Raw genomic sequence first — 24,948 nt, 5'->3', positions numbered from 1 at the left:
GGCACGAGGTGCTTGGAGGCACGGAGGTGCTTGGAGGCACGGAGGTGCTTGGAGGCACGGAGGTGCTTGGAGGCACGAGGTGCTTGGAGGCACGAGGTGCTTGGAGACACGGAGGTAACTGGAGGCACGGAGGTGCTTTGAGGCGCGGAGGTGCTTGGAGGCACGAGGTGCTTGGAGGCACGAGGTGCTTGGAGGCACGGAGGTGCTTGGAGGCACGAGGTGCTTGGAGGCACAGGATGCTTGCAGGGGCAGGATGCTTGGAAGCACAGGATGCTTGCAGGGACAGGATGCTTGGAAGCACAGGATGCTTGCAGGGACGAGGGAGCTCTGGATCATAGCTTCCACAGGAGAAACGAAGATACTCAGGCATCGGATCTCTGCCTGGTATCTGATTTTAAATTCCCCGCCCTAGCCTGATTGGCGGAGCAGGCAGGTGACGTCAGACCTGCTCCGCCTCCTTGCCCTCGCTTGTGATGGCGGCGCCCTTGCTTCCGGGAAGCCGCCGGAGAGCAGCGCCGACCCGCCGCTGAAGCCGGAGACTGACAGGGGAAGAGAGGCGCCGGGCAGACCAGGCCACCCGCAGGGACAAGCGCGGTCGCCGCTGCCCGAGGTTCGTGACAGTACCCCCTCCTCCAGGAGTGGCCCCTGGACACTTCCCGGGCTTAGTCGGATGTCTGGAGTGGAAGATCCGAATCAGACGAGGAGCCGTTACTTCAGTAGCCCCAATCCAACTTCTCTCCTCAGGTCCATAACCCTTCCAGTCCACCAAGTACTGTAATTTTTTATGAAGATAACGAGAGTCCAGAATAGCTTTGATTTCAAACTCCGCTCCAGCTTCTGCCACTACGGACGTTGGCCTTGGGAGTGCTGAGTGGAATCGATTCAGTATGAGGGGACGGAGTAGAGAAACATGGAAGGCGTTAGGTATGCGAAGATGGGCAGGCAAACCCAGTTTACAGACCACAGGATTTAAGACTTGTAGCACAGGGTAAGGACCGATGAACCTTGGAGCGAATTTCATGGTGGGCACCTTCAACCGGAGATTCCGTGTGGACAGCCATACCCTGTCCCCAACTTTATATTGAGGTGCGGCTTGCCGTTTCTTATCTGCAAAGAACTTGTACCGAACAGAAACCTGCTTAAGATTAGCATGAACCTTTCTCCAAATTTGTCCAAAGTGTCGTAGAGTGGACGCTACAGCAGGAACCTCTATTATCGGAAGGCTTGGAAATTCCGGAACACGGGGATGGAACCCGTAGTTGACGAAAAATGGTGATTCCCCAGTGGAAGAATGAAACAAATGGTTATGGGCAAACTCCGCCCAAGGCAACAACTCCACCCAGTTGTCCTGTGAAGGAGAGAGATACAACCGAAGAAAAGTCTCTAGATCTTGATTGACTCGTTCCGTTTGTCCATTTGTTTGGGGATGATAAGCCGACGAAAACTTAAGTTTAATGTGTAGAGTTGAACAAAGGGCTTTCCAAAACCTGGCGGTGAACTGTACTCCACGGTCAGAAACAATCTCTTGTGGCAACCCATGCAAACGAAAATGTTCTCGGATAAACAATAGAGCCAGTTTCGGTGCTGTCGGAAGACCAGTCAAGGGCACAAAGTGTGCCATCTTCGAAAAACGGTCAACGATAACCCAAACGGTGTTGCAACCCTTGGAACAGGGCAAGTCAGTGATGAAGTCCATGGAAATGTGAGTCCAGGGTCTCACAGGGATAGGCAGAGGACGAAGTAACCCTGCAGGAGGCAGACGAGGAGATTTATGTTGTGTACATTGGGGACACGAATTAACGCAATCTTGTCCATCCTTCCTCATGGTGTTCCACCAGTAAGACCTTTGCAGAAACTTGTACATCTTCTGAGCGCCGGGATGACCGGAAAACTTGGAGTTATGGACCCACAGTAGTATTCCTGGGCGGAATCTAGCTGGTACGGACATTCTTCCAGGAGGAGGAGCTGGAGTAGTTAAAGCAGCAGAGACAGAAACTGGATTCAGAATTAAACCCCGCTCCGGAGGTTCATCCTCGTCTGTGGGAACCTGTGAACGGGAAAGCGCATCTGCTTTAATATTGAGAGTCCCGGCACGGTACTTGATAATGAACGAGAATCGGGAAAAGAAAAGTGCCCATCTCGCCTGGCGAGGATTCAAACATTGTGCGGATTTGATGTACAGTAAATTCTTGTGGTCCGTGTAGATGGTAAACACATGTTTAGCCCCTTCTAGAAGATATCTCCATTCTTCCAAGGCAGATTTAATTGCCAAGAGTTCCTGGTCTCCAATAGAGTAATTTCGTTCGGCTGGAGAGAATTTACGAGAGTGGAAGCCACACGGATGTAATTTCTTATCAGAGGAATGCTGGGAGAGGACAGCCCCCACCCCGACTGAAGATGCATCAACTTCTAAGAAGAAGGGTTCCTCGAAATTTGGTTGTTGGAGAACTGGAGCCGTCGTGAAAGCTAACTTTAAGCGAGAAAAAGCTACAATGGCTTCCGGAGGCCACAAACTAGGATTAGAACCCTTTCTCGTCAGGGCAGTAATGGGTGCAACAATGGTGGAGAAACCTTTAATGAATTTCCTGTAGTAGTTCGCAAAGCCCAGGAACCTTTGTATTGCTTTCAGGGAAAGAGGCTGAGTCCAATCACGAATGGCCGACAACTTTTCCGGATCCATGCGAAGCTCCGTCCCCGAGATGACATAACCGAGGAACGGAATAGATGTTACTTCAAAGGTACATTTGGAAAGCTTGGCGTAGAGATGATTCTCTTGTAAACGGTGTAGCACCTCTTTGACTTGAGTCCTGTGTTCGACAAGATTCTTGGAAAAAATCAGTATGTCGTCCAGATATACCACAACGCTCTGATACAGCATATCACGAAAGATTTCGTTGACGAATCCCTGGAAAACCGCGGGAGCATTACTAAGACCAAACGGCATCACCAAGTATTCGTAATGCCCATCTCGGGTATTAAAGGCAGTCTTCCATTCATCCCCCTCTCGGATGCGTATAAGATTATAAGCTCCTCTCAAGTCGAGTTTTGAAAAAATGCGGGCACCACGAACCCTATCAAATAACTCTGTGATTAGTGGCAAGGGGTATTTATTCTTAATAGTAATGTCGTTTAGGCCGCGGTAGTCGATGCATGGTCTCAACCCCCCGTCCTTTTTCTTCACGAAAAAGAAGCCTGCACCAGCAGGGGAGGAAGAGGGGCGAATGAATCCCTTGAGCATATTGGACTTAATATACTCCGACATGGCTTGAGTCTCGGGAAGAGACAGAGGATATGTGCGACCACGAGGTGGCGTCTTCCCTGGGACAAGGTCAATAGGGCAGTCCCAAGGCCTGTGAGGTGGTAACAGGTCAGCAGCTTGTTCCGAAAATACGTCCTTGTACCCTTGATATGCCTCCGGAATGTGCTCTTCATCCGTTTTGGAGGTAACACGGAGCGGACAAACAGGAGTAAGACAATTAGTGTGACAAAAGGAACTCCAGGACAGAATTTGTGACGACTTCCAGTCGATGTGGGGGTTATGACTTTTCAGCCAAGGCATTCCAAGAACCAGATCATGGGGCATTTCTGGGATTACCAAGAGTTCCAAATCTTCCTGATGTAGAGCCCCGACCCGCAGCTTAACTGGCCCCGTGCGCCACATTATGAGACCTTTGGAAATTCTAGTCCCGTTGATAGCCGTCAGTGAAATTGGCCGCTCGATAGGCCGTAACTTTAAACCCAAACTTTGGGCACAGAAGGAAGAAACGAAGTTCCCTGCAGCTCCGGAATCCAATAGGGCTTCACAAGACCTGGAGACTGAATTGGAGACTAGAGTTACTGGAAGCAAGCAGTCCGAAGTTGGAGAAGCTTTTGTCGTAACTCCCAGCTTGACTCCTCCGGAACAAGCTAGGTCTGCCCGTTTCCCGGACGGACTTTACAAGATTTAAGAAAATGATCTGCGGCTCCACAGTAAAGGCAGAGTTTACCCTCACGACGACGCTGTCGTTCTTCCGGAGACAGTCGGGAGCGGTTAATTTGCATGGGCTCGTCTGAGCTAGGTGAGGCCACCGGCCTAGGAGTAGGATTCCGGAACCTGGAACGATCCGAACGGTTACGTTCTCTTCCACGCTCCTGCATCCGAAGATCCACCTTGACGCAAAGGGAAATCAAATCTTCTAATGGATCCGGCAGATCTCTAGTAACCAGCTCATCTTTCAGCCGGTCGGAAAGACCGTTCCAGAAGGCAGCTCTCAGGGCATCATTATTCCAGCGTAGTTCGGAAGCAATGGTCTGGAAATGAACCACGTACTGGCCCACGGAACGGGCGCCCTGCCGAACACGGAGCAAATCGGAAGAAGCAGTGGTCATTCTGCCGGGCTCGTCGAAAATCCTTCGAAAGGACGAGATGAAGTTGGTGTAGTTGGAAACCATGGGATCAGATCGTTCCCATAATGGAGACACCCAATCCAAAGCAGAACCTTCCAACAGAGAAATAATATATGCTACTTTGGACCGGTCTGTAGGAAAGTTGTGTGCAAGTAGCTCGAAATGTACCTCGCACTGGTTCAAGAAACCACGACAATTTTTGGGATTCCCATTATAGCGGGACGGAGTAGGCAACTGAAGGCGTGGAGTGACACCGGCCGATGGTTGAACATTGCTGGCAACGGCAACTGGTGCGACTGCTGGAACAGGAGCCGGAATTACTGAAGCCAGAGACGCCTGAATCTGATCCAGACGCCCGGACAACTGCTGGAGGTACTGCATCACCTGACCTTGTGCTGCTTCCTGACTTTGCACTCGAGAAGCCAGGTTCTGGATGGCACTAGAGTCCGTGTTCCGATCCCCCGAGTCCATGAGGCCTGAGTATACTATCACTGACCTGGTTTGGGAGTGTTGTGGACTCGGGGCTTCTTCCGATGACCGGGAAGAGGAACCGCCACTGGGTCGTAGTAGAGATGGCCGGATGTAGGTCTTCCTCATGCAGAACTAAGACGGCAGGCGGGAGGCCCAGAGGAATTCTTGTAGGTCTCCTGTAAGACAAGACTTGTAGAAATAATGAAGGCTGGGGTACTGAGATATTGGAGACACTGTGGTATTGGAGGCACTGAGGTACTGGGAGTACAGGGAGTGCTGGGAGACCCTTGGAGGCACGGAGGTGTTTGGAGGCACGGAGGTGCTTGGAGGCACGGAGGTGTTTGGAGACACCGAGGTGTTTGGAGGGACGAGGTGCTTGGAGGCACGAGGTGCTTGGAGACACGGAGGTGCTTGGAGGCACGGAGGTGCTTGGAGGCACGAGGTGCTTGGAGACACGGAGGTAACTGGAGGCACGGAGGTGCTTTGAGGCGCGGAGGTGCTTGGAGGCACGAGGTGCTTGGAGGCACGAGGTGCTTGGAGGCACGGAGGTGCTTGGAGGCACGGAGGTGCTTGGAGGCACGAGGTGCTTGGAGACACGGAGGTAACTGGAGGCACGGAGGTGCTTTGAGGCGCGGAGGTGCTTGGAGGCACGAGGTGCTTGGAGGCACGAGGTGCTTGGAGGCACGGAGGTGCTTGGAGGCACGGAGGTGCTTGGAGGCACGGAGGTGCTTGGAGGCACGAGGTGCTTGGAGGCACGAGGTGCTTGGAGACACGGAGGTAACTGGAGGCACGGAGGTGCTTTGAGGCGCGGAGGTGCTTGGAGGCACGAGGTGCTTGGAGGCACGAGGTGCTTGGAGGCACGGAGGTGCTTGGAGGCACGAGGTGCTTGGAGGCACAGGATGCTTGCAGGGGCAGGATGCTTGGAAGCACAGGATGCTTGCAGGGACAGGATGCTTGGAAGCACAGGATGCTTGCAGGGACGAGGGAGCTCTGGATCATAGCTTCCACAGGAGAAACGAAGATACTCAGGCATCGGATCTCTGCCTGGTATCTGATTTTAAATTCCCCGCCCTAGCCTGATTGGCGGAGCAGGCAGGTGACGTCAGACCTGCTCCGCCTCCTTGCCCTCGCTTGTGATGGCGGCGCCCTTGCTTCCGGGAAGCCGCCGGAGAGCAGCGCCGACCCGCCGCTGAAGCCGGAGACTGACAGGGGAAGAGAGGCGCCGGGCAGACCAGGCCACCCGCAGGGACAAGCGCGGTCGCCGCTGCCCGAGGTTCGTGACACAGGGTATCAAACTTATAGAATTTTGCAAATGTGTTTGAACCCGACCAAGTAGCAGCTCGGCACAGTTGCAGTGGTATTACAGATCCAGCAAAAAATAGTCTGCTTCGAAGCAGTGGCGCCAACCTTGCTGGCCGCATACAGGACAAATAGTGCTTCCGTTTTCCTGATTCCAGCCGTTCTGGCCACATAAATTTTCAAAGCCCTGACTACATCAAGGGATTCAGAATCCTCCAAATCTCGTGTAGCCACAGGCACCACAATAGGTTGGTTCATATGAAAAGATGACACCACCTTAGGCAAGAATTGAGGACGGGTCCGCAATTTCGCCCTATCCATATGGAAAACCAGATAGGGACTTTTATGAGACAAAGCCGCCAATTCCGACACTCGCCTAGCCGAAGCCAAGGCTAATAACATGACCACCTTCCAAGTGAGATACTTTAACTCCACCGTTTGAAGTAATTCAAACAAGTGCGACTTAAGGAAACTCAACACCACGTTAAGGTCCCAAGGCGCCACCAGAGGTATAAAAGGAGGCTGAATATGCAGCACTCCCTTTACAAAAGTCTGTACTTCTGGGAGAGAAGCCAATTCTTTTTGAAAGAAAATGGATAAGGCCGAAATCTGAACCTTAATGGATCCTAATTTTAGGCCCAAATTCACTCCAGTCTGTAGGAAGTGTAGGAAACGGCCCAGATGGAATTCTTCCGTAGGAGCATTCCTGGCCTCACACCAAGAAACATATTTTCGCCATATACGGTGATAATGTTTAGCTGTCACGTCCTTCCTAGCCTGTATCAGCGTAGGAATGACTTCATCCGGAATTCCTTTTTCCGCTACGATCCGGCGTTCAACCGCCATGCCGTCAAACGCAGCCGCGGTAAGTCTTGGAACAGACATGGCCCCTGTTGTAACAGGTCCTGTCATAGAGGAAGAGGCAACGGATCTTCTGTGAGCATTTCCAGCAGATCCGGATACCAGGTCCTTCTTGGCCAATCTGGAACAATGAGAATTGTTCTCACTCCTCTTTTTCTTATTATTCTCAATACTTTGGGTATGAGAGGAAGAGGAGGAAACACATAAACCGACTGGAACACCCACGGTGTCACTAGGGCGTCTACTGCTACCGCCTGGGGATCTTTTGATCTGGCGCAATACCTCTGTAGCTTTTTGTTGAGACGGGATGCCATCATGTCTATCTGGGGGAGTCCCCACGGACTTGCAATCTGTGCGAAGACTTCCCGATGAAGTCCCCACTCCCCTGGATGCAGGTCGTGTATGCTGAGGAAGTCTGCTTCCCAGTTGTCCACTCCTGGAATGAACAACGCTGACAGTGCGCTTACATGATTGTTCCGCCCAGCGAAGAATCTTGGTGGCTTCCGCCATTGCCACTCTGCTCCTTGTGTCGCCTTGGCGGTTTACATGAGCCACTGCGGTGATGTTGTCTGACTGGATCAGAACTGGTTGGTCGCAAAGTAAGTTCTCCGCCTGACGTAGGGCGTTGTATATGGCCCTCAGTTCCAGGATGTTGATGTGAAGACAAGTCTCTTGACTTGTCCAGAGTCCTTGGAAGTTTCTTCCCCTTCTGACTGCTCCCCACCCTCTGAGGCTCGCGTCTGTGGTCACCAGGATCCAATCCTGAATGCCGAACCTGCGTCCTTCCAAAAGGTGAGCACTCTGCAGCCACCACAGGAGAGATACCCTGGTCCTGGGGGACAGGGTGATCCGCTGATGGATTTGTAGATGTGATCCGGACCACTTGTGTTGAGAATCCAGCCGTGTTGTCGTAACACCTTCACTGAAAGTGACACACTGTTCAGTAACTTCTCTCGTGATCTCGCTTTTATGAGGAGATCGTCCAAGTACGGGATAATTGTGACACCCTGCTTGCGCAGTAGCACCATAATTTCCGCCATTACCTTTGTGAAAATCCTCGGGGCCGTGGAAAGCCCAAACGGCAACGTCTGAAATTGGTAATGACAATCCTGTACCACAAATCTTAGGTACGCCTGATGAGGTGGATAAATGGGGACATGAAGGTATGCATCGTTTATGTCCAGAGACACCATAAAATCCCCCCCTTCCAGGCTTGCGATGACCGCTCTCAGCGATTCCATCTTGAACTTGAACCTTTTCAGGTATATGTTCAGGGATTTTAAATTCAATATGGGTCTGACCGAACCGTCCAGTTTCGGGACTACAAACATGGTCGAATAATAACCCCTTCCTTGCTGAAGGAGGGGAACCTTGACCACCACCTGTTGAAGATACAATTTGTGAATTGCAGTTAACACTATTTCCCTCTTGTGACGGTAGCGCTGTCTTTTTTGACAAGCGTGTCAACGCTTTGTCCACCTTAGGGGAGGATTCCCACCGTACCCTGTCCGTTGGCGGGAAAGGATACGCCATAAGAATCCTTTTGGGAATCTGCAGTTTTTTGTCTGGAGATTCCCAAGCTTTTTCACATAATTCGTTCAACTCATGCGAGGAGGGAAAAGTTACCTCGGGCTTTTTTCCCTTATACATGTGTACCCTCATGTCAGGGACAGGGGGTTCCTCTGCGATATGCAACACTTCTTTTATTGCAATAATCATATATCGAATACATTTTGCCACTATCGGCTGTAACTTTACATCATCGTAGTCGACACTGGAGTCCGAATCCGTGTCGGTATCAGTGTCTGCTATTTGGGATAGTGGGCGCTTCTGAGACCTTGAAGGTTCCTGGCGACATAGGGACAGACACGGGTTCACTCCCTGACTGTTCCTTAGCATCAGCTTTGTCTAATCTCTTGTGCAATAAGTTCACACTAGCACTTAAAACATTCCACATATCCACCCAGTCAGGTGTCGGCACCGCCGACGGAGACCTCACATTCATACGCTCCCCCTCCTCTCTAGGTGAGCCTTCTACCTCAGACATGTCGACACACGCGTACCGACACAACACACACACAGGGAACCTCTTATCTGAAGACAGTTTCCCCACCAGGCCCTTTGGAGAGACAGAGAGAGAGTATGCCAGCACACACCCCAGCGCTGTATTATCCAGGACAAAAACACAAATAATATTATGTTTACCCAGATAGCGCTGTTTACATATACAATATGCACCAAATTTGTGCGCCCCCTCCTCTTTAAAACCCTCTGTCTACCGTGGTATAAGCAGTGGAGAGTCTGTGGAGCTTCCTCTCAGCGGTGCTGTGGAGAAAAAATGGCGCTGGTGAGTGCTGAGGGAGAATCCCCGCCCCCTTGATTTCAAAACTTGGCGGGGGCTCTTATATATGTACAGTGCCCAGCTGTACGTATACTTATTTTTGCCAAAAGAGGTCTATATGCTGCCCAGGGCGCCCCCCCTGCACCCTGCACCCTTACAGTGACTGCCGCGTGTGAGGTATATGGGAGCAATGGCGCACAGCTGCAGTGCTGTGCGTTACCTCAGTGAAGATCATGAAGTCTTCTGCCGCCTCTGAAGTCTTCTTTTCTTCTCATACTCACCCGGCTTCTATCTTCCGGCTCTGCGAGGGGGACGGCGGCGCGGCTCTGGGATGGACGGCGAGGGTGAGACCTGCGTACCAATCCCACTGGAGCTAATGGTGTCCAGTAGCCTAAGAAGCAGAGCCTTGAAACTCACAGAAGTAGGTCTGCTTCTCTCCCCTCAGTCCCTCGATGCAGGGAGTCTGTTACCAGCAGGCTCCCTGAAAATAAAAAACCTAACAAATATACTTTCTGTCAGGAAGCTCAGGAGAGCTCCCTGAAGTGCACCCATCTCCTCTGGGCACCGTATCAAACTGAGGTCTGGAGGAGGGGCATAGAGGGAGGAGCCAGTGCACATCCAGACCTAAAGTCTTTCTTAAAGTGCCCATGTCTCCTGCGGAGCTCGTCTATCCCCATGGTCCTTACGGAGTCCCCAGCATCCTCTAGGATGTTAGAGAAATAATGTTCATTAGGTGCCAATGTGCCATAATAAATAGCGCTGTGAGTTACAGCAGTGTGTAAAAAATAAAACAAAAAAACAAACAAACAAACAAACAAACAAACAAACGTGTGCTGTTCAGGTTCAGGCATTGTGTTTAACAACAACAACAACAACAACAACAACAACAACAACAACATAATAATAATAATAATAATGTTCACTAGGTGCCAGTGCACCGCCATTAGAATAAGGACAGTGATTTGCAGCAGTGCATAAAACAAAACAAAAAAAACTTGTGTGTGTTCAGGTTCAGGCATTGTGTTGTACAGTACTAACGTTCATTAGATGCAAGTGCGCCACCATTATTACAAGAGCAGTGAGTTGCAGCAGTGTGTTAAAAAAATTAAATAAAAAATAAAACGTGTGTGTTGTTCAGAATCAGGCATTGTGTTGTAAAATAATAAAAACAGTCATTAAGTGCTAGTTTGCCACCATTACTAAAAGTGCTGTGAGTCGTAGTGTGTAAGAAAAATTTGGATATGGATCAGTCGATAAAGGAGCAGGAGTAGCAACCCAGTACTAGTGCTGTGGCTACTGCCAGTCAAGATAGTACCTTAGCATCTACTAAAGTGGTGCAGGGGACACAAAGTTTAAGAAAGGGTGCCTGAAATCAAAATATTTCACAATGTTAAAGAAAACATCACCTCGAATAATAAAGAGAATGTTTACTGCCAATTTTTTTTTTAATTGCCAGCATGCTCTATACCACGTGCAGTGGCAAGGAAAGGCTCTACTGCCTCTGACAATGTGGGGATGAGCAGTACAAGTAAAGATGGTGACACAGAAATTGGGGATACCAGTGTGGAATAATACTGTATTGTGTCATCTGATGATAATGAGGATGGTGATGATGTTGTTTGTGTCAAAGTAAGTCAGCCACCAGTGGCAGCAGATCTTGCTCTTGATGAAAAGAAGGCCATCGTGATGCCTGGGCATAAGACCAAAAATGCCAGTTCTTGTGTGGAATTATGTTTACCCAAACTCTGACATTTGTGAAAGCATCTGTACCATTTGTGAGGACAAAGTAAGGTAGGGACATTAACCATTTAGCCACCTCCTAACTGATATGTAATTTGCTGCGAGTTCATGCAAGTTATTTATAAAGTCCTGAAAAAATCCTGTAAAATAATAACAAGCAGTCCAGTTTGAACCAGCCCATGCAACCTCCACGACCAACAACCTCATCATCAAACCTCATTAATGAGCGGAGGTAGTCCTTCCAAAAAATAGTTTTCTATGGGCCCAAACAAACCAAGCACTTCAGCCACAAAAGTGTCTGTCCCTGCTGCTGAAGTGCTTGTTTTATTAAACTGTGCATGTCCTTTTAATATCCAACATAAGGGTGGGTGAAGGGCCCAAGGACAATTCCATCTTGCACCACTTGTGGACTAGATTTAAGAGGAAAACATGGTATTATCCCTCATACTCAGACTTTCTGGTGTACATCATAAATGTACTACAGGCATGTATTGAGCACTTAGGAAGGAGGTGGAGGTGGTGGTGGTGTGGTTTCAGAGTGACCAGCAGGTCAGTCTCCTACTATTTGTAATTGTAAAGTAGGCTGTTTGGAGTTTGCAGCTCTGCAATTTTTTGGCTTCTTTTTTATTTTGTCAGGAATCCTTGGCTATTAACATGATATTCTTTTATGATCTCTTCTCTTTGTAGTTGCTGCAGAACAGATAGTTGTTATTTTCTTTTAAATGTATTTTTTTTTTTAAATTAATTAAATTAATCAATTGTAATTAATTAATTAATCAATTTGAATCAATCAATGAATCAATCACTCAATCAATTAATGCTTTACCTGCCTGCCACTACATACTCTACAGTACCTACATTTTGATGCAGTGCCCTGGGGCCTCTTCTTTCAAAAACATTCTCTCAAAGAGGTCATATAGTTTAATAAACTGCCAAGTAACAATTCCACCCAATTCATCATTTGATAAATTGTGTGGTCACATCTTCCCATCTGATGTGCTGCATATCAGATGGGATGTTGCGAAGGATAATGCACTGTAGTTACATTAAGCATGCATTGATACATTGCATTGGCGCATCGTTGGGTCGCCGCATCATTGAGGTCATACTTGCCTACTTTGAATGTCTCCTCTCCGGGAGAAGCCCATAGAGGAGACGCTGCAGGATGGCTTCAGGGGGCGGGGCCGGGCTGTGACATCATCAAGCCCCGCCCCCACATCGGAAAATGCAGCAATTCGCGGTCCGTGGGAAGGGAGTGGGGATAAAATGACGCGATTTGCATCATTTTAACCCCTGCCCCATCCTACGGACCCGCGAATACTGGAGATTATCTCTCCATCCTGCCCGCATCACTAGGGTGCGAGCAGGATGCGGGAGACCTGCCTTCTCTTCCGGGGGTGCGTGGGGCTACCCCATAAAAAGTAGACAAGTATGATTGAGGTGTGTACTCAGCTTTAGTTTGCCTCCTTTAATATACTGCTTACAGTTCTGGGCACTTGAGTCACCAAATTGCTATATTAAGGTATAAGTATGAATAGAAAAAGACTATTGTTATACTCATATAACTAAATAGGCATTTCATGTATACCAGGGCCGTGCGGTGAGGTAACTTGCTCAGGAGTCACTGGCTAGTGCCAGAGCCAGATTTACACACACTATATGAGTCAAAGGGTGCATGTGGGCATTATACACAGGTGCAGCAGTATGTGCTGCTGGATATTCAGTGAATTCTGAGCAGAGATGTGTGGAAAAGATAGGCAGGTGAGGCACCGCCTCACCTGTCAATAGACTTTTTACTCTAGAGTCATGACTATAAAAATGATTAGAATAATACAAAGAAGATATTTTTAATATATTCTTTGTATTTTTCATATACTTTATAGTCATATACTTTATTTCATATACTTTATAGTCAAACCTCTGGTTTATACGTTAGCATGACAGGAAAGGCTCTGCCTCACCTGCCTCACCTCACCGCATGCCGCTAATGTATACTTAACTGCAATTAACCACTTAACTGATGATTGTTCCCTTCAAAACCGTTCTTAATTTTTTTATATAGTTTTTTTAAATATAGTTTAAAAAGTATTTTTTAAAATATTTAAATATTATATTATGCACATCTGCAGAACGGATCTCCTTGTCAAAATCTGACTGTGATCTGACTATGCCAGTTAAGTGGTTAAAGCAAATGTATAAAATGTGTTTCCCTGTCTAATTGACCCTAACATTGTTTTAACAATGAATAATTAAAATAGCACAATATGAAATATAAACCACAGCTTCTACCTCTGCATTTTTGCAAAAAAAATTACAATAAAATGGAGATGAAAGATAAAAATCTTTTATTGCAATTTGCATGGTTACTGGCCATTTTTTAGAATGTGGGAGCAAACGGCTGATAATCGTTTGCTCCCACACACTGCCAGATTATCGTTCCAACCAGCCAACTAGTTGGCTGGTTGGAACGATATCTTCTTGATGTATGACTAGCATTAAGCTAGCCATACATCAAACCAACTTCGGACCAAATTTTCTCCAACTCTCCAAACCTCCAACTGTCCAACTTGTCTGTCCAACAAGAACAGTGCTCCACACATCTAACCAACTTTTCATCAGTGCTCCACACATCTAACCAACTTTTCAGCAGTGCTCCACACATATAACCAACTTTTCATCAAACCAACCAACCTGTCAACTTCTGTCCAACTTGTGATGTCACCGAAGTAGGCAGACAGTGTCAGTGAAACTGGGCTTTTCTTTCACCACCATACATTTATTAAATTTACTTATTTTTTTAGTGAACTATGGATCGCAGCATGGTTGGGCTGCCAAGGCAAGTTGGAACTTGGAGAACCACAAGTACAAACTTGCCCTGGTACATGTACTTCAGTATCTCCTTTTTATTTTCAATCTTTTTTATTTTTAAAAACATACCTTTTGAAATCCTCCACATGCTTGTACTTGGAGAACCACAAGTACCAGCATGCAAGGCATTAATGGGCCCGCTGGTACTTGTAGTTCCACAGTAATGGAAATAAACACACACACACACACACACACACACACACACACACACACACACACACACACACACACACACACACACACACACACCTTGAAAGTATAAGATTATTTACACACTTACATATACCTACCTACATCCCACACACATTCATGTCCCCTTGTCCAGTAGAATACCTGTAAAAATAAAAAAATAAAATACTCACCTATTTCCAGTGAAGATTGGTCCTCTTCAGTCCATGTAGGCATCCAGGGGTTAAAAAAGTTATACTGTTAATTATGCAGGTAACAGCTCCACTATAGCTGAAGATTGTATCTTATTGTGGATACATTTCTAATTCTAGACTTCCAATGTAACAAGTGGAAAAATGAATAGTTTCAGTTATGTTCAGTTAGGAATGGAATTCTCACTGCTCAATTATGAGCAGTTTAATACCCCTTTTACACATGCAGCAAAACCCCGGGTTTTTGCACGTGAATGCGCATCAACCTGGGTTTTTGGAATGTTTGAAAGAAAACTAACGGGAACCCAGTCAGGCTGAGACCTGGGAATGAAGAGGGGCTGTAGGCAGAGGGAAATGTGATTAAAAAGCAATGGAAAGTGTTTTCCTCCAGCCTGCAAACCTTCAAACATTCCCTGACATCCTCATTCTAGAATCATCCAATTAGCGGTATGTGGTCAAAAGATCTACAGTATCTAGTTTGAAAGTCACTAGGTCGACACCATATGGTTGACAGGTATTAAGTCAACATGGTCAATAGGTTAACATGGTCATTAGATTGACCTATGAAAGGTTGACAGCGCTTATGGTCGACAGGTACAATTATCGACAGGTTCAAATGGTCGACATACCAATAGTCAACACACACATGGTCGACATGAGTTTTTTTAAATAAATTCACTTTTTTCAACTTTTTCATACTTTACTATCCACGTGGACTACGATTGAGAATAGTAACCTTGCCTGAAGCATGGCGAGTGAAGCGAGATAAGCGAGCGGACGCGGTGCACTAATTTAGGATACATGTGCTCAGACGGCGAAAATGACACCAAAAAAAATGCTAAAATGTTGTGTCAACCTTTTGTACCTGTCAACCAGTTTCCATGTCAACTTTTTCATGTGTTGACATTTTGTACCTGTCTTCCTTTTCCTGTGTCGACCTTTCATAGGTCGACCAATGACTATGTCGACCTTTTCCATATGGTGTCAATCTAATGATTGTAGACCTTCTTACTGTAGATCTATTGATCTGTAACCCCAATTAACACACTTCTACGGAGTTCATACAAAATATAAATGTGTTATCTTTCTATAGTCAAACAATCATCTGATCCCTGGCCAACAATGCTGTTTAATTGGATTATATAGTCCAATAAGCACTTTTTAAACTTGCAATATAGCTGGACGAGCATGCAATATGTAGCTCTTTATCTCACTTATGAAATCTCTTTTTCTTAATAGATTGTAAACTTGTGAGCAGAGAAATCTTAATTCTTCATCGGTTAATATCCAGTCTTGTTTTATTACTGTGTTCCCAGCAGTAAATTACAATGTCATGCCTCCCAACTGTCCTGATTCAAGTGGAACAGTCCCACTATGCGGACAGGGGGGAGGGGGCAGGTTTGGAGGGGTGTAGTATGGTTTGCTGGTGGTCGGGGTCCCGGTGACCAGCATACCGGCGCCGGAATCCCGACTGCCAGCATACCAACAGCTGGGTGAGCGCAAATGAGCCCCTTGCGGGCTTGCTGCGCTCGCCACGCTGCGGGACATGGTGGCGTGCTACGTGTGCCACGCTATCTATTTTCCCTCCAGGGGGGTCTTGGACCCCCAAGAGGGAGAAAAGATATCAGTATGCCGGCAGTTGGGATTCCGGCACCGGTATGGTGGTCGCCGGGAGCTCAGCCGCCGGCAACCTGAAGACCACCCGGTTGGGAGATCCTGTGATCATCTCTGGTCTGCAAAGCAGCCGGTAATCATTGAATAGATGCAGTGTGCATGACATCTAACAGTGCAGGGAGGTAAGCTGGGGGCTGACACCCCTAAAATTACAAAAACAGGGGTCATGCGTGCCAGGTCCCGCATTACTGACTTCTGAAGTTGGGAGGTATGGGGCAGTACAGATGGTGTAATGGTTAGCATTGCTGTTTCACAGCACTAAGGTCATGGGTTAGATTCCCACCACTGTGTGGAGTTTGTATATTCTCCCCATACTTGTGTTGGTTTCCTCCAGGTACTCCAGTTTCCTCCCACAATCCAAAAATATACTAGTAGACTAATTGGCTCCAAACAAAATTAACCGTAGTGTGAATGTGTCTGTGTGTACACGTGGTAGGGAATATAGATTGTAAACTTCACTGGGACAGAGACAGATGTGCATGGCCAAATATTCCCTGTAAAGCACTGCGGAATATGTGTGCACTATATAAATAACTGGTAATAAATTATAATAATGTAATATGCTGGTGCTACATAAATAATGTTAAATATAATATTTATGTTTGGGGGGCCAATCTGATGGAGGAGCTTTTGATGTTCTTGCTGTCCCCATACCAGTAGATTACCTGAATAAACATGGGTATTAGTTTTCGATTATTCCTTTTTATTATTGCCAATTAAAGAAACTGTTTGGATTTTAATACTTTATGGGCCCGATTCAGACCTGATCGCTCCTCTGCGAATTTGCAAAGGTTTGCGATCACATAGTCATCGCCCTAATAGAGTGAATACTCGCCCCATGCAAGTCTGCGTACGCCGTGCAAAAAGCTCTGAGTATGCTGGTCAGCGGCAAATCAGTTGACAATTCACTCACCATCTAATGATTTTTGCAGCCTGTGCAGTCTGTGCGTAGCCCAGGACCTGCTCCTACAGTACGATAGCAACAGGCTGTCCGGGGCCGGAGTTGACTTCACACACCCGCCCTGAAAACACTTGGGAATGCCTGCGTTTTTTCCTGACACTCCAAGAAAACGGCCAGTTGTAACCCACAAACGTCCTCTTTCTGTCAATCAACATGCGTATGCCTAGCGATCAAAAATGATGTTGGATTCTTTCGCAGTTTGACCTCGAATATGCGCATTACGATCCGTACGCATGCACAGTCGATTGTTAATCAAACGCCCTGCGAAATTGCACAATGGTGATCACATCTGAATCGGGCCCTATGTCATAATATTGGGGGTAATTCAGAGTTGATTGCAGCAGAAAATTTGTTAGCTAATGGGCAAAACTATGAGCACTGCAGGGGGGACAGATATAACGTGCAGAGAGAGTTAGATTTGGGTGGGGTTTGTTCAAACTGAAATCTAACTTGCAGTGTAAAAATAAAGCAGCCAGTATTTACCCTGCACAGAAACAAAATAACCCATCCACATTTAACTCTCTCTGCACATGTTATATCTGCCACACCTGCAGTGCACATGGTTTTGCCCAACTGCTAACAAATTTGATGCTGCGATCAACTCTGAATTACCCGCCTTGTTCTTTTTTGCATAACTTAAGGAATGTTTTGTAATATTAAATTCCACTTAATAATGTTATGTCTTTGTGGTCATAACAGATTTACTTGCTAGATATCTTGGTTATTTTAATTCAAGGAACGTAAATACAGGAAATTGCTTGGTTTACAATAACCATTTTAAATTTTGATTGTAATAGGTTATAAGGTCAGGAAAATCCTCACTCTAATAACTCCCCCATAGGGGTGTATTCAGTTACTGTCGGAATTCTCGACTTGTTGGAAAAACATCAGTTTCTGCCTTTTTTAGGTCGAATCTGGATTTGACCTATTCAAGTCAAGTGCCGTTTTTCCGACTTGTCGGAAAACGTGGATTGGTGGATTAGTCGTGGATCCACGTATTTTGTTGGATTTGCGGGCATTTTCGACAGGTTTTTGGCCATTTTCGACAATGCCTATTCGACTTTAAAAAAAGTTGGATCGCCATTGTCGAAAACGGGCTAAACCTGTTGAAACACCCGCAAATTGAATAGTGCAGTGTCGGATCCTCTCCGTCGGAGAGGGAGACGATCCGACACCAGTTGAATACATCTAATAGGGTTAGCTTTGAAATCAAGTCTAAGTGGTGGCAGAGTGAAGTAAATCTAAAGAAGAAGAATATTTATTTTTAGACAACCTGAGTGGTTTTGTTGTTATTAATCCTTTGCCACACACACGTCATGCAGGCAGTGAGTGCTGTATGTGACAGGCATCCTAAGAGGAGGTGGAAGAGATATTGGGGGTCATTCTGACCCGATCGCACGCTGCAGTTTATCACAGCGGTGTGATTGGGTCAGAATTGCGCATGCGCCAGCGCCGCAGTGCACCGGCGCATGCCAGACGGCTGAAGGCTGCCGGGCCGCTATGATCACCTCTGCCTGATTGACAGGCTGAGGTGGTCGCTGGGCGGGGGGGGCAGAACGGCAGCATTTGGCCGCTGTTTTGTGGGCGCGATCCGGCCAACGCAGGCGTGGCTGGATCGAGCGGGGGGTGGGCCGCAGCGGCTGCGTGACATCACATGCAGCTGCTGCAGGCCGGAGAGCGATGAGTAGCTCCCGGCCAGCACGCTAAAGCTGCACTGGTCGGGAGCTACTCTTGAAGTGCAAAGGCATCGCCGCTTTCCCCTTTCCCACCTTAGTCCTATCCTTGGTATGCGCTCAATCAATCAATCAATCAATCAATCAACCAGTCCGACTTTCACCTTTAAACATGCCCTAAAAGCTCCCTTTGCACTAAAGATTAGCACACCTCGTGGTCTCACCAAATTTTGCACCCCAATGCTCTGTTCCCAACTCCCATTCTATGTCACCTCACTGCCTTTATTGAATGTAGGGCCTAATTCAGCTTCAGTTGCAGTTTTGCGAAAAATCGCAAAAATACAACTCTTTTTTTTTAACATGCTGGCCAGCACAGGGCAAGGCGATGAGCTCCCATGACTAAGGTAGCCCCCTGACGATGCATGTTCACTGTTGGGCTTGTCTTGAATTTGCTAGACCCACTGTTGTGGGTATGAAGCATCTAGACTTTGAGATTGACCTACTTTTCTCCAGGGGATGGTGTATGGTCCCAAATTGCTTAACAGTTCTGATTCCAGAATAGCAGAAAAAAGACAGGACTGAGGCAAACTGCATGTGCTGCTGGAAGCAGAATCTAGGCGTAGATCTTAAACTCATATCAGTGTGTCATAGGTGCCCATCCCAGTAGTTAGGTAAACTGGTCTCAGAAAGGCGGAGCAGGAGGAAGCTAATGTGAACATTAAATTACAAGTATAAGCAGCCAAAAGAGGACAGGAGCCAAAGAGATTGGATGGGTGTAGTAATCAAGCCAAAGAACAGTAAAAATAATTGTGTTTCTCTGAGTCTACATTCTAATGAGCAATAGCCAATAGCTACCCTGGACTTGACATTATCAAGGAAGGCCTTAATCATCTAACTACACCAGTAACTAACCAAAACAAGTAAAATGAGTGGGCAAATTCTGCCTTTAACTCCTCTATAGAGAAAGACTTCTGGATCCTGTTTGATATTGATTTACAGTAGTATAGGCCCAACCGGAAAGGGAGAGCATTCCTTCCGATTGAAAAGAGAGTAATGTGGCATACATACACAAGTGAGAGATGGCAGTACTTTACATCAGCTCTGTGCCATACCTCACTCATAATCATCTTCTCACAAATGTTACAGTTACATTTCTGTGAAGGCAGTGGCAAGTTTCAGAGTACTGCCAAAGAGGGCCATCACACCAAGCAGGGCTGTTTCTAGCCAATTTGGCTCCCAGTGCGAGATTTAAAAATGCGCCCCCCCATGACATAAAAAAATGTGCCCCCCCCCCACACACCTAGATTAAAAAAAAAACGTGCGCGCGCTACCATATTAAGCCCCACACAGTAATGCCCCCTGCACCATATTATGCCACACACCGCAATGCCCCTGATACATTAAATCCCCACACTACGGCAGGCAAGAGTCCCCATTTCACACATTACGGCAGGTGTCCCCATTTTACACATTGAGAGAGAGAGAGAGAGAATACTTACAGAGGCGATTACCGCTCTTCGGCCCGCCTCACCAGTCGCTCCTCGCGCCGGCCTTTCCCTCTTCCTAACTTGGATCCCCCTCTGTACTCCGCTCGGGGGGGGGGGGGAGTTTTGCGGAGTGACGGGGTTGCGTCGGGACGTAACGACGCAACTGCGTCATTCCGTGAAACTCCGCCCCCCGAGCGGGTTACTCAGGGAGAAATAGGAGGGGGAAGCAGGGAGCCACAGTTAGTGCCGCGGCGGGCGCCCAGTGCGGTTGCACTGCTCGCCTGCCCCAAGAAACGGCCCTGACACCAAGGACAGGTTTGTGGTTCTGATGACATCTTAATTCAGTTGTTGGACCTAGTGAGCAATTTTGCCATCTGTGTTTCTTCTTTGGTGATCTCCACTGCCCCCCTGGGGACCATAAGCTCTGCAAAGATTGATATATTTGTACTGATGGACTGGTGCTCTTATCATATGAAAGTTGTAAAGTTAAAATCTTTTACAGCAGACTAATGTCTATCATTAGTACTCCAGTCATGTTCACTGCTACCTAAATTGTTTGACTCTCATTTTAATTGGTCAACTGCTATTTAATCCTCCTGGGTTGTACCTAATTGAGAATGTCACCCTACAATGTACAATTCTTGATGGTATTGGTACATCTAAGTACCTGCTCTGTTGTCTGGGAATGGATGAAAGTGTCAGAAGAAGTAGTGTCCATCCTGAGGGAAAGTTACTATTTGAGTAACACAAATGAGCAACATAAATGTGTAGACAGAAAGTAGTCAGCTAAAATATGTAACTTGCATTCAAGAGGCAGTTGGAGGTGAATCAATTGCTCTCAGTGCTTGTAATGTGCTTAAAATCCAATGAACAAGACACATCCAAAAATGTGATGAAACATGATCACAATGTCGCATACTCAAAAATAACTCTTTATGGAATAAATATAATATGATAAAACAATGCTGTATGAACCATTCACTCAGATAATGTCTTAGAAAAGAAAGAAATTGCAATAACAAGAAGAAACTAGTTAGTAGGTAAAACAGGAAGGTGGATCTAGCATGACTGTAGTAAATGAACAGTAAATATATTGTATTGGGTAGGTGATGGAAATATGCCACTAACCTAAAGGCCTTGGAGACGGGAAAGAGACTTTGTGATAACAAACATAATTTATTGGCAGACTGTTGAGCACAGGTAGGATAGTAACTGGATATAATAGAGGGTGATTCAAAAGTTACAGTACACCCTTGTGCAGAAAATGTGAAAACTGACTTAGATTCAAGATGGCGCCCATGTTCGGTACATACCCTAAAAGATAGCCCACCTCACCCATACCTTACTGGTGTATTCAGTTTTCCCATTTCCTGCACAGTTTTTAGAAACAAAAGGGTTTACTGTGACTTTTGAATCACCCTGTAGAAGAACTGTAGCTTTGTGGGTCAGTGACTGGCAGGGAGTGGAGGTGTTAGTAAAAAAAAACGATTACCAAGGAAAATCAGTTTGTCAGGCACATCCAAGGTGGACTGAGGTGGAGCAAGTCTGGTTAATGGACGGTTGTTACAATAGCTGGTTAATTGAAGAGCATGTGAAATACTGTTTTAGCTGTGACTTTGTTATTTCTAAAGTCAGGGCAAATGTGAGAGATACTGTAGATTTCAAGTAGATAGTTATAACTGTTTATTATGTAATATATTGTGGTTTTCCAGCTATATCTAATAATATCGTCCACAAAGGCTGAGGTATATACATAAAATAGATAATATCATGAAAACAGGAAAACTGTCATTTAAACTGTCTTACTCTTAGTACAGAGTCCTACTAATATTTCTGTCACAAACAAAAGTATTTTAAGATTATCTATTTCATTTGCTCATTAGCCCAGTTTCTCAGCAAACAACTGCTAGAGATGCACATTGGATGATCGAGAGATGCAGTTCAAGCAGAAGACATAGTTACCTATTCTATGGGGTTATAAGAACACACTTTAATAAATTCCACTGGCGAGAAAGTAATTTTATAGAAATAATGAAATAATCTAGTAAAGTCTGTCCCATCTCCTACATGAATGCACAGAGTAGCTGAGATATGCGCCGCGCCTCCAACAGCTCCCACCAAAAAGTGACAGGACATACCTGGACAGGGGACTGCTATGTGCTGGGAATTGTAAGTATCTACAGCGGGGACAGGGTGAGACAGAGCGAGGTGCAGGGTGTAACAGCCAGCAAACTGATTTGACCTGGAATATGCCAGGTTCCTTTAGGAACATATATGTAAACTGCTATGTGTATATAATATACATATTCTTTATATTTGTTGATGTACACTATTCTGTAAAGTCATTTTAATATTGACATCAGAAATATTACCGCAAGAAATCTAGTTCATGAAACTCAATGCAGTTTTAAAGAAACATTCTGCTGAACATTCTGCCATCAAAATTAAAATGTAAGATAAAAATAGATCATATGTTTCTTAAGAAATACTCCAGTTAATTCTGTCAGCTTACAGTGTTCCTCATGATATTCAAATCAAGTTTCATGTCTTTGTTCAAAACACCCATTTCACCCTAAAGTGAAACCAAGACACCCATAATGCATTGTCATTCACATTATCATCATTCTTCTGGTCTTACCTCAAGGCTCCAGCACACTCTTGTGAGAAAGAAGGGGACCTAGTAGAATTCCAGTTGCCATCATATAATACATCTGAAGCTCTAAAATGTTTAAAGTGGTTCCAATATCTAGCATGTAACTACTGAATTGGCTGGGCTCCTGCTCCTCTTTTTATTTCAAATGTAATAAGAGATGATAAGACTTATTTCACAGTCAACTGAATCACCAAAAAAGGTCAAATTAACTTAAAATCCGCTTTATTTAGGTTTTACAGATAATTCTGTTAACAGTAAGAATGAATAAATCTTTGAAGGATTTATAGGAGTAAAACCACCAAGGCAGAATTAACTAAATAAGATTAAATGCAACAATTTAAACCCTTGTGATGCTTGTGGGGTCCCCGACCATCTGGGCTTCCCCTCCTTCTACAGATTAATTGGATTAATATTGCATAGATCAGTTATTCCATAATGTTATAACGTTGAAGCACACATCACTCAGCCACGCAACTTGTCTATACTCTCACTACATTACATATGCATGTCTGCAGCACAGATGGTAAATCCTTACAAAGATTATTTACACCTAGATAAAGAAGCCCATGCAATATTCCACATGTATATACATATGAGACAATGTAAACAAACATCTAGACGAGCCCACTGGTGTTTTAAGCGAAGGTAGAACTTGATGAAGTTACGGTATATGTTTATTTTAACTCCACTTATTTAACATCTGATATTGATACATTACTTAATAACAAATAAATTAAACAGTTTGCAGGTAATCTAGTCATTTATCTTACAAGCATAAAAGAAACCAAAGGTGACTTAAATCTACAAATCACGCACAACATATAAACAGTGCTTGCATCAGTTCAAGATATTTAACATAATAAAAATGGCAATAAAATAGGAACTGTATAAGCTTTGGTTACTAGGTCATATTAAAAAATAAACATTTAAAATTCAAAAAGCAAACATGGCCCAATATGTGTCACGTAAAATACAGATTTAAAGTTCTACCTGTTAAATTAGTGAATTAGAACTAATAGTGAAATCAAAATGATGCGGCTACTTTAAAGCATTTCCCCTACATTAGTCTAACAACAAAAGATGCATCAATGTACAGTATATGGGTTAGGGCAATGTAATTAACTGTATGTCTGACAGCAAAACAGGCCTAGGAGAGCAGGAGGATACAATGTGGCGAATATCTAATCCAGAATATACCCTATTGTTTTTACATCAATAATACATGAATGAACACACTCACACAAAAGCAGTTCTGCTTTGTAATGTTAGCTGTCAATAACATCAACCTGTATCTATGTATATTTAGGACCAAGGGCTGCAGGCACGAGAATTCTGGCAGGAGAACTGACAAACACTTAGTTATACAGAATAATGCAAACCCTACATATGTGAGCAAGGCCAATGGCTCTTATTTGAATCAAAGAATGGCTGGAATAATAGGATGTAACATACCTTTAGCATGTAGAAAGAAAGGGCCTGTTCTTATAAAAAGGAGGGAAGGCAAGCAGGGCGATGCATCCTACATGGACTGGACTGCAACATCAGGATTTGCAAGATAATACAAAAATAAAAGAATAGAATTTTAAACGTGCAGGCAGAGCTGTTTATGGAGCAAGGGAGAGGGAGGGATTGAATGAATCAGATGTCATAGCTTCTGTAGAGAAAGGATGGAGGGGGCAGGGCTGCTGTGTGGATGAAGGAGGAGAGAGAGGGAGGAGAGACAAACGGAGAGATAAATAGATGTGAAGAAAAAGTGAGGGAGAAGATAAGGCAGACAATTAGATACTGAAGAGAAAATGCTTTGCTATTTATTTACTAACATTTGCTCATATAGCTCCAGCATATTCTGAGGAGCTTTACAATTGAGATAACCATATTTTTTATAAACACACAGCTACTATATATTTTGTCTGTCACCTTTTTATTGGAAGCACTACTGGCTGCTATTATTATTATTATTATTATTATTATTATTATTATTATTATTATTTGCTCTACATATATAAAATATGTGCTGGTCTGACACATATTGTTTTTTCTTTTATAAAGGCATATCGCATTGCAAAGGCAAAACAATCAACATACATTGAAATCCAATTTTATAAGACTCTACTATGTAAAGGAAATAAAATAAATCCTCTCACAGTAATTAGA

General features: G+C 45.2%; 1 protein-coding gene across 1 annotated transcript in view; it reads right to left on the bottom strand.

Annotated features, from left to right (window-relative positions):
- The window catches only part of SPTBN2 (spectrin beta, non-erythrocytic 2), a 421,076-nt gene extending 396,636 nt beyond the window's left edge, over positions 1–24,440 (bottom strand). Inside the window, exon 1 of the mRNA XM_063945149.1 lies at positions 24,247–24,440. The gene's annotated coding sequence lies outside the window, so the exon portion shown is untranslated. The remainder of the gene's footprint in view (positions 1–24,246) is intronic.
- Positions 24,441–24,948: the final 508 nt, after the last annotated feature.

Source organism: Pseudophryne corroboree, chromosome 11 (assembly GCF_028390025.1).
Source record: "Pseudophryne corroboree isolate aPseCor3 chromosome 11, aPseCor3.hap2, whole genome shotgun sequence".
NCBI classification, from domain to species: domain Eukaryota; kingdom Metazoa; phylum Chordata; class Amphibia; order Anura; family Myobatrachidae; genus Pseudophryne; species Pseudophryne corroboree.
Note: the sequence above shows the minus strand (reverse complement) of the source record. Positions and strands in the feature narration are given on the sequence as shown.